This window comes from Mixophyes fleayi, chromosome 9, assembly GCF_038048845.1.
Source record: "Mixophyes fleayi isolate aMixFle1 chromosome 9, aMixFle1.hap1, whole genome shotgun sequence".
Classification (NCBI taxonomy): Eukaryota; Metazoa; Chordata; class Amphibia; order Anura; family Limnodynastidae; genus Mixophyes; species Mixophyes fleayi.
In genome coordinates, this window is record NC_134410.1 from 241451 (window position 1) to 259721 (window position 18271).

Here is an 18271-nt window from a genome sequence, read left to right on the forward strand (position 1 = left end):
TGTCATAAAATTTCCACAATGACTGTCTACTTGTCCATCTTCCGATGTCCCAACTCATTCCAACTGTACCGACCCAACGGTAAAGGCATAGACATACCAGTCATGAAATACTATGGCCTCACAGCAGCACTTTTCCCACCTCCAGCTACAACTGTTATTCCACTAATTTATGTATCGAGTGTTCCCCACACCTCTCAGATTGCAAGCTCCTATGGTCAGGGCTATCTTTACCATCTGTCTCTCCAGAGGTCAGGGGCCCACATTGTATCACCACCAGAGGTCAGGGGCCCGCGTTGTATCACTACCAGAGGTCAGGGGCCCACATTGTATCACCACCAGAGGTCAGGGGCCTGCGTTGTATCACTACCAGAGGTCAGGGGCCCACATTGTATCACCACCAGAGGTCAGGGGCCCGCGTTGTATCACTACCAGAGGTCAGGGGCCCGCATTGTATCACCACCAGAGGTCAGGGGCCCACATTGTATCACCACCAGAGGTCAGGGGCCCGCGTTGTATCACTACCAGAGGTCAGGGGCCCGCATTGTATCACCACCAGAGGTCAGGGGCCCACGTTGTATCACCACCAGAGGTCAGAGGCCCGCGTTGTATCACCACCAGAGGTCAGGGGCCTGCGTTGTATCACTACCAGAGGTCAGGGGCCTGCATTGTATCACCACCAGAGGTCAGAGGCCCACATTGTATCACCACCAGAGGTCAGGGGCCCGCGTTGTATCACTACCAGAGGTCAGGGGCCCGCATTGTATCACCACCAGAGGTCAGGGGCCCACGTTGTATCACCACCAGAGGTCAGAGGCCCGCGTTGTATCACCACCAGAGGTCAGGGGCCCGCGTTGTATCACCACCAGAGATCTGTGCTCCACATTGGGTAGTGATCAGAATATATAGGGTACATGTGAGCTCTGGAACAAGAGGTGGGGATGGTAGATGGAAGAAGTCCCATAACGAGTGTTATTATAATATATAACAAGCTGGATCTGGTGTGTGTGTTATTAGGATAAATGGTGTTTGGTGGAAATAGGGATGGAGAAATGAGATAAAAATATGGTGTGTATGTGGAAAAAAGAGATGGAAATTGTGAATGCAAAGATATAGGTGGAGGAATAATGTTTCGGAATTATTCTGAAATGATAAAATGATAATAAAATAAAGAGTGATTAGATAGGAGCAGAATCCTGATATTGTCTACAATGTAGTATAATTGTGGAATAGAATAGTTTATTAACAAACATAGATGTATTTATTAAACTGTGTAGTTGTCCAGAGAGGGTCTAATAAGCTCTGAAGCCCCCTCGCCGTCCACTCCAGCTAATACGCTGTAGGTAAAAACAAACTTAATCCTAATTTAAAATCAAGCATCTTCAGCCCTCCCACTGATGTTTATGTTTCCGTCTTTTCAAAACTCGGCTCCACTTAGCTTTTTAACTGGGGCAGAGCAACCTGTGTCACTCATTTTGTTTTCATGAAATCAGAGCTGTATCGCAGAACCGAGGTGTGACTGAGCACTGCTGAGGGGGCACCCGCACAAGGATGACGCCACAATGCCTCACGCCCTAGGCTGCAGCCTATTGGATGATCAACTCCTGATTTTCTGCATTTGGTAGGACACGGTTCTTTGATAATCCTGGTGAATTCCTCAGGTTCTTATTTATATTGACCTGCCCCCTCCTCTCCATTTACCATGGATACATGAGGTCAGTGACTTATTATGGGTCATGTTAGAGCCTCAGGGACATTTTCAGGGCATATGCCTATATTTGTGGATTTACCTGAAAATGATGACGGTAAACTCCAACATATCATTTTATCACCTTCCTAAATTTCATATTTGTCTCCTATATCAATGATTGGTATAAACGGGTAGGTAAGACAGTGAACGCCTCTGATCTTTACATTTATCTCATTTATATAACCCCGTCCCGTGAAATGAAATCTAAGTATTCCACTTCAGCACTTGAGTCGCCATGATTCACCTTGAGTCGCTGGGAATCATCATGATTCACCATGAGTCGCTGTGAGTCATCATCAGCCACCACGATTCACCATGAGTCTGCCACAAACTTACCTGCTCCACGCTCCTGTGCTGCTGATTTCCTCTGCCTCTGTGTAGAGGTCAGCAGTTCCTGCTTCAGATGATCACATGATCTTGGCTGAGACGCAGCATATTCATCTGCACAGTATATAAAGCTTACTCTGACACTGCAGCACTGTTAGACCAAGAGATATCCATTTCCAGACTGACTCCCTGTTATGCTGTATTGCTGCTGACCTTGGCTTCCCTTGTGATTCCTTCTTGGATAGTGCTTCTGCCTTTGTTAACCCTTCGTGTACCAGTCCTCTGCTTGTTTGACTACCCCTTTTGGATCCTGATTCTGCACTCCTCTGACCATCAGTGCACCAGTTCCCGGTTTATTTGATGCTCTTCCAGGATACCGATTCTGTGCCTCCCTGTCCTTGGTGCACCAGTCCCCGACCTGTAGACCTGCTTCAGATTACCCCCATCTCCGGCTACCGCCGTGTTACATCTAGTGGCAGTCTAGAGGACCGTGACCTGCGAGTTCCCGGAAGTGAAGCCCATCTGTCTCGGAACTACTGGTGGTCCTCGCTGCGCAACAATGTCAAGAGATTTTATCCTTGCCTGTCCAGAATGTGTTCAACACAAGGTTCCCCGAAGAAAACCTTATGGTCCTCTCATTCCGTTACCAGTTCCTGATTACCCATGGCCCCAGCTTCAATGGATTTCATCAATGATCTTCCTTCCTTTAGATCTTGTACAGTCATTTGGATCATCACCGACCATTTTTTCCAGAGCCGCCCATTTTGTACCTCTTAAAAGCCTACCTTCTTCCGACACTTTCGCCAAACTCTTTATTAAGCAGGTCTTTTGCCTCCATGGATGTTCTCTGCATATCGTGTCTGTGGTAAAATTGGGATCAAACTCAACTTATCATCAGCATACCATCCTCAGTCCAACAGCACCTAAATTCTTCAGATCTTTTGAGATTTCTAAATTATTAACCCAGTGTCCTTAAGATTAAGACTTCCTTCCTCGTTGCGCATACTCAACATCTTCTATGTATCTCTCTTGAAACCTGTGGTTACTAACCAATTTTCCACCACTTTCAAACATCCTCCGACAGTTTTGGATCAGGATCAATTGGAGTACGAAGTTAAACAAATCTTGGACTCCCGCATTTCCAAAGGTATCTTACAATTCCTGGTACACTGGAAAGGCTATGGGCCAGAAGAGCTCTCCTGTGTTAAAGCATTTGATCTTCATGCTCCCCATCTCCTCAAACAACATAAGACATTTCTCATCAAACTCTTTTACGGTGTTCGGAGTCCATCCTTATGACAGGGGGTATTGTCACGAAACTTACCTCTCCTTGCTCCAGCACCGTCTCTGCCTTCTCCGTTGGAGCCACACTTCCGGGTGTCAGCGGAAATTGAACCAATAGTGTATTTAAACCTCACTCTGATACTCGTTCAGTGTCAGAGCAGCTTGTAGGTTACCGGACTCCTGCTTTTGACTGTGCCTTGTGCCTTCCCTGTGCCTCTCCTGATTCCTTTGTACCAGTCCATTTGCTTGGCTGACCTTTCTCTGTTCTCCTAACGAAGTGCACCGTTCTTGGCTTGCTGACTATCCGCTCTTCTGATTTCTGTACTTCGTTGCCGGCCTGTAATTCCAGACCTGGCTTTCTTGACTACGCTCTTCCATTGTCTGCCATTCCTGTAAACTATTCTCTATCACCATCCCGTGTGCTACATCTAGAGGCAGACCAGTGGACCGCGACCTGTGAGCTCCTAGCAGCACAGCCCATCCCGCTTTGCAACGGTTATTGGTGAAGATCGGGGAGCTCATTAGACTTCGAACCTCTGCATGACCAGCGCTAAACTAGGTTGACACCTGAATCCATCTACCCTGAGTTTCGTTACAGACTCGCAGTGAGTCACCATGGTGCACCCAACTGCTCCCATTGTAAAGTACAAAGTCATTTGTATCCCTGCTTTTTTTTGGCTGTTTTTTTAACATTCAGCCTCATTCTTTCCATTATGTAACTGATAGTAGTGATACAGATGCCATCTTAGTGGCATGATATCTGAAGCTTGCTGTCAGGCGCGTCCCCACACTTCTTTTAGGTGTCGGTGATGGACGCCTGTCTGTTTTCAATGATGGCGCCTCGTTACCCAGCAACAGGACGCTTCTCCTGATTCCGGATAGCTATGCTGCGCGTGCATACGCAATGATGTTTGCGTCCCATTGCTAGGCAACAAGACGCGCTTCCCCTGCTCGCCGGCGGTTCAGCTGCAGCTGATCACCTAATCACCTCTGCCTATCAAGGAACACTTCCCTCTATTTAAACCTCTTTCTGGTTGTATCTGGTGCCAGAGTTTTGGTTCGGTTCCTGTAATTGTGATTTGGCTCTGATCTTTGGCTTTATCCCCGGACTACTCTCTCGTGTTAGCCTGGGTACCGCTCTTGTCTGTTTGGTTCTGACCTCTGGCTTCCCTCTGACCATTCTCTGCATTATCCTTGGGTACTTCGCTCCTGTTTGCCGTCTGACCCGGAGCGTCCCACCATTCCTGTTCCACACTACCACACTGGTGAGTAACCTGGATAACCGCAACCTGTGCACCTCACGCAGCCAAGTCCATACCTCCTTGCAGGGTTCCCTGGTGACTACCGGGGGTGCTTTAGACTACGCACCTCCTTGTTTAGTTGTGTCAATACCAGTCGGTAGCACAGTCCTGCAGCCCAACCGTGACACTGACTAGAAAAACAAGTGAATGGTACAAAGCTGGAGCTATCAGCTACTGAGGAACTAAAGAAACTCTCTCAGAGTTTTCCTCCTGATATTAAAGCAGGGAAGACTCTTGGCCAATACTCAGCAATAAGATCCAGTTTGGCAAGTAAAATGTAATCCTGTGTAGAGGTGGAGATGAATACACTGACATGATACGATCTCTCAGAGCTCCAGCCACTGGGTTGTCTACATTACAGACACAGAAAAGTCTCTTTCTGGACAGAATTATCTATTCTATGGCAGATTTCCTGCTGCCTGCATTACTTCCTTCTATTCTCGGAAACCTGTGTATTGTGCAGCAATGATATCATAAAATGGTATATTGGGTTCTGGGGATCTAATAACAGATGACTGACCTTTTATCTTAAATGTCATCATGATCCATCAGTAAAACTGTGAGGTCCCTCATTTTGTGTGACCCAAATCGGAAACTGGACAATAACCCCACATATGACGAGCACATCGCGAGTCAGCTCTTAGCGGCAGTGCAGTCATATTTAATTTTGGGGTATTTCCCATGGCCTAGTTATAAATGAGGGGGAACCCACTCTTTTTGTGGGTGTCGGCTTTTGAATAGCAGGAACCACTAACTAGTATTTTCGTTACTGAACAAGGAGGTGCGGAGTCTAACATACCACTGGTGTTCACCAGGGATCCGCACACAGAGACTTGGACTTGAGTGCAAGGGGTACGCAGGTTGTGGTCCTCCAAGACAGTTACCAGTGTAGTGATGGATAAGAGAAGTCAGGGTCTAGCCAAATCAGGAGGAGGAGGTACCGAGGAATGATCCAATACGCAGATGAGAGTAGCGCAATCCAGGAGAATGGTCAGGAAGCCAAGGTCACAACAGAAGGTAGAAATAGGTGCAATCCAGAAGAGTAGTCAAGGAAGTAGGAACTAACAGGCGGCCGTCCCCGCTCCATGGGAGAACCCCAGGGAGGGCGCCTGACAGTGGGTTCAACCCAGCCCAGCGCTGAACCGATTCTGCCGGTACCAGCCTAGGCTGGCAGCACTACAGCTAGTCAGGCTTTTTGGGTGGGAGATTTTAATTTTATGAACCATTACATAGTATGCCCTTAAAGGATATCTTACGCTATTGATTTGGGATATCCTTAAAGTGTATCTAATAAAAATGTATGCATTTTGTGTACTTTTCGCTTGGCTCAGAGCACTAAGTAAACTCCAGGACATATATTTGCGCTTAAGTTGTCAGAGTAGATTTCGTCCATCTTCAGTGTCTCTGAATGTTTTATTGTCTAAATAGTAAATAGGAGAGCCGTAACTTTACATTTTAGCACCTGGGGCGAGAATCAAATATGCTGCCCCCTATCCTGAATTTTAACCAAATGAACCTAAAATATTCATAAACTGCTCCAGCATTGCGTCCTAGGCGATCGCTCCTATCGCACAGTCCTAGTTACAGCCCTGGTAAATAGATTCACAAACACACTACAGCAAATTTACGTAACTTATTATGATTATATTAAATGTAGGGAGTAGGTTGACATTCTCAGAAGCCAATAAGAATATTATATCTATAAAGATCTATTAAATACACCATATAAAAGCACAATACAGAAGGACACATGATGGACCCAAATAATCGACTGGGAAGAATGTGAACCACATGGTATGAACTAAATCTTATTTTCTTTTCTTTTTAAGGAAAAAAACAGAACACTTGTTGTGTTTTCATTTCCAAATGTGTTTTTCGTGCCTTCACATCCCTCTCATTTCCTCAGCGGTATATTTAAAGATGGCTGCCACCAGGTCAAGAGACCTTGGCATTTCCTTAAGACTGGCCAAGGTTTCCTGTGGATGGGGAGGGGAAAGAGGTGACAGGAATGGGATGGGAAGGGAAGGGAGGCTTCCTGTCTCCATTTATATTCTGCACACTTAAACACACGCGCAGGAATAGCAGAGAGATGCACTAAGATCAGGGCGACGGTGGGCTGGTGTCAGCTGGGTAAGTGGGAGAACCATTGTGTGCTTATGTGTGCGGGCATCTGAGTTATTATATTCTGTGTGTGTTTGTGTGACAGATTGTGGGTCTGTACATACACTGCTTATTCCTATAGGTCTGGCTTTATTTTTGCTATTTCTAAATATAAAACTCTGTATGACCATTGGTTTATGCCGGTGCATAGGTGAGTTAGTGGGTGTTTATGCCGGTGCATAGGTGAGTTAGTAGGTGTTTATGCCAATTCATAAATGATTTAGTGGGTGCTTATGCCAGTACATAGGTGTTTTAGTGGCCATTTATGCCAGTGCATAGCTGAGTTAGTGGGTGTTTATGCCAATTCATAAATGATTTAGTGGCTATTTATACCGGTGCATAGGTGAGTTAGTGGGTGCTTATGCCGGTGCATAGGTGAGTTAGTGGGTGCTTATGGCAGTACATAGTTGTTTTAGTGGGTGTTTATGGCAGTACATAGGTGTTTTAGTGGGTGTTTATGCAATGCATAGATAGGTTAGTGATCTATGCATGGTGCATAGGTGAGTTAGAGGGTGTTTATGCCGGTGCATAGGTGAGGTAGTGGACATTTTTGCCAGTGCATAGGTGTATGAGTTGGTGTTTATCATAGGTGTGTGAGTGGGTGTTTATCATAGGTGTGTGAGTGGGTGTTTATCATAGGTGTGTGAGTTGGTGTTTATCAGAGGTGTGTGAGTTGTTGGTGTTTATCATAGGTGTGTGAGTGGGTGTTTATCATAGGTGTGTGAGTGGGTGTTTATCATAGGTGTGTGAGTGGGTGTTTATCATAGGTGTGTGAGTTGGTGTTTATCATAAGTGTGTGAGTGGGTGTTTATCATAGGTGTGTGAGTGGGTGTTTATCATAGGTGTGTAAGTGGGTGTTTATCATATGTGTGTGAGTTGGTGTTTATCATAAGTGTGTGAGTGGGTGTTTATCATAGGTGTGTGAGTGGGTGTTTATCATAGGTGTGTGAGTTGGTGTTTATCAAAGGTGTGTGAGTTGGTGTTTATCATAGGTGTGTGAGTGGGTGTTTATCATAGGTGTGTGAGTGGGTGTTTATCATAGGTGTGTGAGTTGGTGTTTATCATAAGTGTGTGAGTGGGTGTTTATCATAGGTGTGTGAGTGGGTGTTTATCATAGGTGTGGGAGTGGGTGTTTATCATAGGTGTGTGAGTTGGTGTTTATCATAAGTGTGTGAGTGGGTGTTTATCATAGGTGTGTGAGTTGGTGTTTATCAAAGGTGTGTGAGTTGGTGTTTATCATAGGTGTGTGAGTGGGTGTTTATCATAGGTGTGTGAGTGGGTGTTTATCATAGGTGTGTGAGTGGGTGTTTATCATAGGTGTGTGAGTTGGTGTTTATCATAAGTGTGTGAGTGGGTGTTTATCATAGGTGTGTGAGTGGGTGTTTATCATAGGTGTGTGAGTGGGTGTTTGTGCTTTAAGAAGATTCTTGTGTTGACGTTTTTGGTGTGTTCTCTAATTTTAAAATTGATTTTTAGCTGACTGTGTCCTAAGTTTATATTTATTACATATTATATACACACAGACAGAAACTATGTTTACAAATTTTGTAATTAAGTTCAATTTCGACATGTATAATTGTTCTGACAATCCCATTATATTACAAATATTGTATATGTATCTGAAATGTAACATACGGACTTTCTGCTGTCCTGAATTAGCCCTTGATACGTGACCCATCCCAGTAATGATGATCAGGACTAATATGTAATAAAGAATGCTGAAAGGTTGTTCTGGGATTGTACAGTATTTAGAATAATCCACTGTGACCTTATTGCAGATTTTTCTAGAATACTGAACAATAAATGCCCATATTTGTATATTCTGCCTATTGTATCTCATTGATATGTTATTAATCTGATGTATAATTGGCCCTTAGTCTGTTTGTTCCTGTGCTGCTGTCTGCATATATTTGTATCTGTATAACAGTAACAATGTATCCAGACATGTTACAGTCTGTGTTAGAGGAGGTGGTAATCTTGGAGGTGTCTCGCGTGCGTGTAAGTCACCTATATATCACCAACTGCAGGCATGCTGGGAGCTGTAGTCCCACATCTTCTAGTAAACCAGGTTAATTGTGGTCTAGAAGGTGCAGGATTATTGTTGTACTATGGATTTGGTAAGATGATGATAATGGGAAACTGTTCTTATAGCTAAACCTACTGCAGCATATTGGGGGGAACCTTACACTATATCCAGGGGGAGATGTGTGAGAGGTCCTGGATATGGGAGAAATTGGATTATGTCACATGCAGAGTTGGGCTGGTTACAAACTACAGGTTTGTTAACTAATTATCAGGTCAATCACACGATAAATAGCCACTAAGCCTAATATTGCATTAGTGTGTACGCTCCAACGATCATCATGTAGGGGGGAGAGAGAACTGTACAGAGCACAAACCAGTCTCCTGCTCTAACCCCTGACATTAGTGTGTAGTAAGTGGTGTGAGATCTCTGCTGCTGTGTGACCTGTCTACTGACACAGTGCAGGGAGCACAAACCAGGGGGTAGAGAGAACTGTACAGAGCACAAACCAGTCTCCTGCTCTAACCCCTGACATTAGTATGTAGTAAGTGGTGTGAGATCTCTGCTGCTGTGTGATCTGTCTACTGACACAGTGCAGGGAGCACAAACCAGGGGGGTAGAGAGAACTGTACAGAGCACAAACCAGTCTCCTGCTCTAACCCCTGACATTAGTATGTAGTAAGTGGTGTGAGATCTCTGCTGCTGTGTGACCTGTCTACTGACACAGTGCAGGGAGCACAAACCAGGGGGTAGAGAGAACTGTACAGAGCACAAACCAGTCTCCTGCTCTAACCCCTGACATTAGTGTGTAGTAAGTGGTGTGAGATCTCTGCTGCTGTGTGATCTGTCTACTGACACAGTGCAGGGAGCACAAACCAGGGAGGAGAGAGAACTGTACAGAGCACAAACCAGTCTCCTGCTCTAACCCCTGACATTAGTGTGTAGTAAGTGGTGTGAGATCTCTGCTGCTGTGTGACCTGTCTACTGACACAGTGCAGGGAGCACAAACCAGGGAGGAGAGAGAACTGTACAGAGCACAAACCAGTCTCCTGCTCTAACCCCTGACATTAGTGTGTAGTAAGTGGTGTGAGATCTCTGCTGCTGTGTGATCTGTCTACTGACACAGTGCAGGGAGCACAAACCAGGGAGGAGAGAGAACTGTACAGAGCACAAACCAGTCTCCTGCTCTAACCCCTGACATTAGTGTGTAGTAAGTGGTGTGAGATCTCTGCTGCTGTGTGACCTGTCTACTGACACAGTGCAGGGAGCACAAACCAGGGAGGAGAGAGAACTGTACAGAGCACAAACCAGTCTCCTGCTCTAACCCCTGACATAAGTGTGTAGTAAGTGGTGTGAGATCTCTGCTGCTGTGTGACCTGTCTACTGACACAGTGCAGGGAGCACAAACCAGGGAGGAGAGAGAACTGTACAGAGCACAAACCAGTCTCCTGCTCTAACCCCTGACATTAGTGTGTAGTAAGTGGTGTGAGATCTCTGCTGCTGTGTGATCTGTCTACTGACACAGTGCAGGGAGCACAAACCAGGGAGGAGAGAGAACTGTACAGAGCACAAACCAGTTTCACTGCTATAAACCCTGATTGTCACAGTAGCTGATTTAGGGTTAGGAGTAAAAAATAGAATACTGGGAAAGAGAGGAGTTGAGAATAGAATAAACAAAATAACTGATTAAGAAAACAGTAGTAAACCATTTCTTCCCTTGCCTTTCCCCAGCTAAAGCCATCCTGACATGGAATTAGTAATCAGAAGGTTGTGGCGGTACTTGTCCCTCCGCTGTCCTTGTTAAATAGGCCTCTCCATGCTTTATGGTAGCTACTGCCAGCCACCAGGTGAAAGGGGGGGAACATTTTCAACGGATTTTGGGCTTCTCTTCCTTTCATAAATAGACCCCTTAGAATTGGGAGGGGGGTGTTAAAATAAATCTACCCAGTATTTATTGAAAAATACATGGCTCAATCTATTGGAGTTTCGTTGGTCTGTGAGGATAGTGGGAAGGACTGGGGCCCTCTGTTCCTCCAGGTCCAATTTTGTTGCAAGAAGCTCACAGTTGTCAGTATCCAGTTCCTTTCTGGTGCAGAGAATTTTCAGGAAAATAAGACATCACAATCATTTCTTACAAAAACATTTCCCTGGCTCCAATACAAGATGTGTTCACTTCCAAGGTAACATATTTACTTTGTTCCAGGACGGTAACGTGAGACCAGCTGATGCCCCAGAACCACTTGGAAGGACCTTGGGGTTAGTGATTAGATAATAAATTGGTGGCATTATTACAGATGACAGATTTAGTTTCTTATCTCTTATCGGGCTGTAGACAAAAGATAAGATTCCTTTCTACCAATGATATAACCAAACAAGGAAACTTTATCTTTCTTTAAAAGGCACTTGTTCATCTTAGCATAGAGCTTATTGTCGTGGAGACAATGAAGGAGTTTTTACAGTATGATGTTACAGAATGAATCTGATTATCATCCAGAGATAGTGGTAGAGCTGGATGATGTACGCTCAGGATATGCAGGGAGTAGATGCATGGACATAAAAGTGTATTTACCTGTATATATCTCAGGATGCGTCAAACTGAAATCTGCTTTTGTGCCAGACGTACATCAGGCGTGCAAGTCTGTGTACTAATACCAGTGGAAGTAAATACTGCTTCTCATAGGTGGTGGGGTCATGTCTAGCCGATACCTGTTCCTGTAGCTTCTACCACCTGGTGCTGCTGCGGTGTCTATAGCTCACCTGCTGCTTGACTGGGTCCTGGAATGTTGTGGTTCTGATTGGAAAAGAAATAGTTATTATTCACCTCCTGCAAATATGAGCAGTAAGTGAACAATCCAGACCTCCGTTTCCCCAAACCAGCCGGTCATTAAAACAGTACTTTTTTTGTTTAATAAACAGGCCTCCTTCCACCCAACCAGCCCTAGGATTTTATTGGTAGCACTCGCATTTAATAAATTTGTCTGTTAATAGCACTCGGGTTTAATAATTGGACCTTTTCCTATAACTTTCCCATTTATTAAAAAGACCTATTTTCTGACAAGCCCCAAATCAAATGAATAGCTTACAAATTCCCCCCACATTTAATAAAGACCATTGTTGCTAATAAAGACATTACTGCCTGCTTGACTATATTACCGATTTATTTGTTATAGTTACATTTAATTGCTTATTATGGGTTATAGAAATTATGTAGCATATATTTATGTACCTCAAAGAAACCCCTCTTTCTCCTTTATACAATGTAACTGCCTTTTCTTCTTTTATCTTCTTGTCTGATTCTTCTTTCTTCTTTGCCTTCTTTCTGCTTCCTGTCTCTTCTCTCCACTGACAGTGTTGTGCACCGGCCTTGTTTCAGCCCTAATGGTAGTATAGAGCTAAGTGTGGCTTGACAGTGTTATTAGTAAATGTTAAAGTCACCCTGTATGTACAAATATATATAAAGTGGCACATACATAAGAGAGAATAGCGTATTGACAGTTGTTAATAAATGCAAAAGTCCCATCTGTGTTCTGTCCAAAATAATTCCTGATTGGAACCCTGCTCCATAGTGTGGCAGGGGGATGGGGGGGGGTTCTGATCTCTTTTCGGCAGACTCTCTTTTGTCCTTCCTTACCCTCTGTGACCGGTTTCACATGCCTCCTATAGATCATTATAAACTTCTGAATAGGCTAGATGACTGAACGCGCAAAACGCAGCCCAATAATCATCATCATCATTTATTTATATAGCGCCACTAATTCCGCAGCGCTGTACAGAGAACTCACTCACATCAGTCCCTGTCCCATTGGAGTTTACAATCTAAATTTTCTAACACACACAGACAGGACCGGATTCATTAACGAAGGTTAAGTAAAAAAATTGAGTAAGTAGTCTCCTGGACAAAACCATGTTACAATACAAGGGGTGCAAATTAGTTTTCTATTTTGCACATAAGTTAAATACTGTTTGTTTTTTCATGTAGCACAGAAATACTTGATAGCTTATTTGTACACTGAAATATAAAGTTGATATTTGTGTGCTACATGAAAAACAGTCAGTATTTAACTTATGTGCAAAACAGAAAACTAGTTTGCACCCCTTGCATTGTAACATGGTTTTGTCCAGGAGACTACTTACTCAATTTTTTTACTTAACCTTCCTTAATGAATCCGTTCCAGACAGACTAGGGTCAATTTGATAGCAACCAATTAACCTACCAGTATGTTTTTGGAGTGTGGGAGGAAACCGGAGCACCCGGAGGAAACCCATGCAAACACGGGGAGAACATACAGACTCCACACAGATAAGACCATGGCTTGAAATCAAACTCATGACCTCAGTGCTGTAAGGCAGAAGTGCTGACCAATCAATACAGATTCAGTTGGTATACGACCTCTATGGAGTAAAGTTTATCGATTGAACAATAAGGTTTTTAATATTCACTTAACCAGCCCCCGGAGGTGAGCTTGCTCCATCTTTACCCCTCTCTTGTCCCTAAACATGATAAATGTGTTTCGGGTCACATTGCAGCCATTGCTCAGTGATGGATAGATCTGCCCCCCCCCCCCCCCCTTCCTCCTTGGCTAAACTTCTATCCAAATTTCAATTTCATTATCTTATGGAAACTGTGGGGGCAGCAAACTTCATGTCTACATTATCCCCCATTATTAAGTGGTTCTCATGACATGAATTTGTTACCGAGAACGGCTCTGACCCCTTGCCCTTTACCCATAGGTACCATACCTATACCTAATAATTGTAGTTCTTATATTGTACTGTTGTTGTATTTTCCTACCTTTCAAGTTGAATTTGTCCCTCCCCTTCTTTGATCCCATTGTTTGTTCTCCCCTGATTCCTTGTTTATTTCCTATACCCCCAAATGTTTAACATTTTCAATAAAAACTATTGATAATAAAAAAAAAATGCAAAAATCAGACTTTCAATATAAATTTAAATACAAAAACAAATTAAAATAAAATAAATGAAATTGCATCCAAACATTTGTTGTTTGCCGCTCGATCAAATGGAAATCTTCTTCCCCTGCGGAAGTCCAAATGAAAGTATCAATTAATGTGAATATATGTCCTTTATACATTACAGCAACTAATGATTTAAGTACTATCTACTGGAGGCTTCAATGTCCAACCAGCCGATCAGAAATCGTCTAGCTAGTGCTGCTGGCGTCATCGCGGCATTTGGTTGCACCAGCCATGAAGTACCCACAAGAGTCACGCTTTCTAAAAAGCGTATGTGAGGTCACCACGGGGGGAGGGGTGGTGATGTCCGAGCGCCCAAACGCCGCAGAGGAGGCAGGCCCCTGACTTCATGTGCAGGGCACTCGTTTTGCTGTAAGGGAAAAGGGAGAATACGGGAGTGACAGCTCCACAAGGTGAGTGCACCAAGGGAACAGCCCTCGCCGCGGCTAAACTCACGTCTGCGATGATGACTCCCTCTGTTCCTTCCACGCACCTTTTTTTACGACCAGCACCTGTAAAACAAGAGAGACAGCACAAAGACAATCCCTTCCCCACACCCCAGATACTTACTTAATCCTGAGGGACCGCTATGGGACTCGCCACACCTTGCTTCTCCCCACACGGACCACGCTCACGTCCTGAGACGCTGTACCCCACAGGTTTTTGTCCGCGGCCTGAGCCCCAGCTGTTAAACCCGCCTTGTCCTGGGGCTCAGGACTTAGGTGCCCTTCCGGGCAGATAGAGAGGTTCTATAAACTGCTCCAGAACTCGACTTTGTAACTACTTAGGAACCAAGTGTTCCCCACACTACCTCAGGACCTAGCATCCTGCTAGGCCTGGGCCGAGTGCCCACTACCACCTATCAGGGCCTACTGCCTGCTCACCATCAGGGACCTTATGTCCCCCTACCTGCAAGGACCCGATGTCCTGCTACGCTACAGGGCAGCCGCTCTGCTACACTCACGGGAGCCTATACCTCCCCTTGCCAGAGGTCTCTGCCTCTCTACACTTCCAAGGGCCTTGTGCCCTCCTAAAGCACAGGGCCTCTTACCCTCCTGGAGCTACCAGGGCCTTGCGCCCTCCTAAAGCAACCAGGGCCTTGCGCCCTCCTAACCTGTTACCTATGGGGTCTGTTACCCCTTCTACCTATGGGGCCTTGTGCCCTCACCAGCGAGCTAATAGTGGCCTTGTGCCCACTGAATGCCTACAATGGTCACGGCTACCTGTGCCCGACCTAATGGAGTATTTGATACTCACCTGCTCTGCGCAGGAAACTCAACTTGACTCGCCGTCTTCGGTGCTTCCGCGTTCTCGAGCCGCCGGCGCCTCTTCTCCTATTCGGCGCTCCTGGATTCTTCTTGGCTATTATATAATATAATCCACTTTCCTTCGCTCCGGAGCCGCACACATTGAGGAAATCCCTAAAAGCTTTGAGGTGTCCTACATGATGCTAATTGCTGCAGTGGTTCGATCTGTGCTCCGCTGTAGAGGAAAGCCAAGAGCCGTTGCCACGTGTAGCATGTAGTATGCAGCTGTGTCAGATGATGTCAGAGGCCATGTACAGATCACAGACTGCAGGACCTGGGTAGGAGGGTACTTGGTGGTAAAGTCCACATACCTAGGGCAGGAAACGCGTTTCGCACCATGAGCAGAAGCCTCAGCGGCTCAGAGACAGGAAGGGCTGGATTTATATAGAGACGACTTTCCCAGATTGCACCCAGGAGAGATTTACGTCTAATGATGGATGTCAGCTGCTGCATTCGTCGCAAGAAATGCTCTTATCACGTTCCAAAACAATACAATTTAGCACATTAAAGGGTGAAGAGCGGTAGGGCTTATTGTAGCTTCACCTAATGCATGACAGTGCTAGCATGTCGATAGCCTTGGCGGCGGTAAGATTTACATGGGAAGCCGATCTAACCAGCATTGTAGCCGTACATCCGTCACACTAGTTTAGTTGTCTGCATCTGAAGATGGTGATCACAGACCAAAACTATTAATGTATTCTGTGAATAAAGCAATTTATCAATCTATAATTGCCTCAAAATATGTTTACAGTTCTAAAATAAATTGTACATAGATTTAACCTTCTTTTTCTTTATTATGTTAACAAGTGGAATAAAAGGTTTTGCATGTACACATACAGAGAGGGGCCGGAGGAGAACTGCTAAGCAGCCCCAGCCATATTGTACAGCTTGATCCTATGTAATCAAATATATATACACAGTATATATTTATAAAAGATAATAAAATAATGAGACTAAATTAAGCGCTATTGGTTCCACAAAAAAACAAAAGGAAAACCCAAAAAAGAAATAAAAATATTGTGTGTACATTTGGTCAAATTAAAATATGAGAATTTTAAACACACTGATCTAGAAATGCTATATTTTTGCTGCATGGTATTTTTTACATTAATGGAACCGATCCCTTCGTATCTTGGAGCGTGAGACTGACTGGACCTCTGTTACAAGTACCCGCTATGTGAAAACTGAAAGAATTAATACTGTAAGTGGATCACTGGGGAAGGGCTGGATGCATGAAGAGTAACAGAACCACCTCCCATTCACCCATTTACATGCTCCAATAAGAGATCACTGTCGGTGTTGTATAGTGTGATTACTAGGGGACCATAGAGCGGACTGATCATTAGGGTGTAACCCTGCATTATTATTATCTCACTACAATACTGTCTAATCTCATCCCCCATTGGATGTGTTTATTTCTTTTTTTTGGCTTTTCCTTTCAGTCTTTTGAGGAACCAATAGCGCTGAATTTAGTCTCATTATTTTATTATCTTTTATTAATATATACTGTGTCTATATATTACTTTATTGGCCAACCAGCATACGTTGTCATTTTGAGAGCTATTTAGCTGCAATTGTTTTTGACGTGCTGAATGTTGATGGATTGTTCCTTCAGTATATATTACTGTCGTTCTAGCTACATAAAGCTGTACTCTGTATTAGACACAGTGGATGTTACTTCCACATATATGGCTCTGTCTATGCATCAATAAGATGCAGTGCAACTAAATATGTATCACTGCACATCGCAGTGATACATACTTATACCAGGGGGAAGTGCTGTGTATCAGAAGCTGCGAAGATTGGATGGTGATGTCACAGCGCAGTCACACAGTCTATGTAGCAGGTTAGTGTGTGATTGGATGGTGATGTCAGACAATGAGCGCAGTCACACAGTCTATGTAGCAGGTTAGTGTGTGATTGGATGGTGATGTCACAGCGCAGTCACACAGTCTATGTAGCAGGTTAGTGTGTGATTGGATGGTGATGTCACAGCGCAGTCATACAGTCTATGTAGCAGGTTAGTGTGTGATTGGATGGTGATGTCAGACAGTGAGCGCAGTCACACAGTCTATGTAGTAGGTTAGTGTGTGATTGGATGGTGATGTCACAGCGCAGTCACACAGTCTATGTAGCAGGTTAGTGTGTGATTGGATGGTGAGGTCAGACAATGAGCGCAGTCACACAGTCTATGTAGCAGGTTAGTGTGTGATTGGATGGTGAGGTCAGACAATGAGCGCAGTCACACAGTCTATGTAGCAGGTTAGTGTGTGATTGGATGGTGATGTCACAGCGCAGTCACACAGTCTATGTAGCAGGTTAGTGTGTGATTGGATGGTGATGTCACAGCGCAGTCACACAGTCTATGTAGCAGGTAAGTGTGTGATTGGATGGTGATGTCACAGCGCAGTCATACAGTCTATGTAGCAGGTTAGTGTGTGATTGGATGGTGATGTCACAGCGCAGTCACACAGTCTATGTAGCAGGTTAGTGTGTGATTGGATGGTGATGTCACAGCGCAGTCATACAGTCTATGTAGCAGGTTAGTGTGTGATTGGATGGTGATGTCACACAGTGAGCGCAGTCACACAGTCTATGTAGCAGGTTAGTGTGTGATTGGATGGTGATGTCAGACAGTGAGCGCAGTCACACAGTCTATGTAGCAGGTTAGTGTGTGATTGGATGGTGATGTCACAGCGCAGTCACACAGTCTATGTAGCAGGTTAGTGTGTGATTGGATGGTGATGTCACAGCGCAGTCACACAGTCTATGTAGCAGGTTAGTGTGTGATTGGATGGTGAGGTCAGACAATGAGCGCAGTCACACAGTCTATGTAGCAGGTTAGTGTGTGATTGGATGGTGATGTCACAGCGCAGTCACACAGTCTATGTAGCAGGTTAGTGTGTGATTGGATGGTGATGTCACAGCGCAGTCACACAGTCTATGTAGCAGGTTAGTGTGTGATTGGATGGTGATGTCACAGCGCAGTCACACAGTCTATGTAGCAGGTTAGTGTGTGATTGGATGGTGATGTCACAGCGCAGTCACACAGTCTATGTAGCAGGTTAGTGTGTGATTGGATGGTGATGTCAGACAATGAGCGCAGTCACACAGTCTATGTAGCAGGTTAGTGTGTGATTGGATGGTGA

At 44.6% G+C, this 18271-nt stretch overlaps 1 protein-coding gene across 3 annotated transcripts in view; it reads left to right on the top strand.

Moving 5' to 3' along the window:
* EXOC3L2 (exocyst complex component 3 like 2) overlaps positions 1–18271 on the top strand; it is a 76875-nt gene that overhangs the window by 37341 nt on the left and 21263 nt on the right. The window contains exon 1 of one of the 3 annotated variants that reach the window (XM_075186146.1): positions 6703–6789. The exons of the other annotated variants lie outside the window; for them this stretch is intronic. The gene's annotated coding sequence lies outside the window, so the exon portion shown is untranslated. Of the gene's footprint in view, positions 1–6702; positions 6790–18271 lie in introns of those variants that run through there. 3 annotated transcript variants of the gene reach the window in all.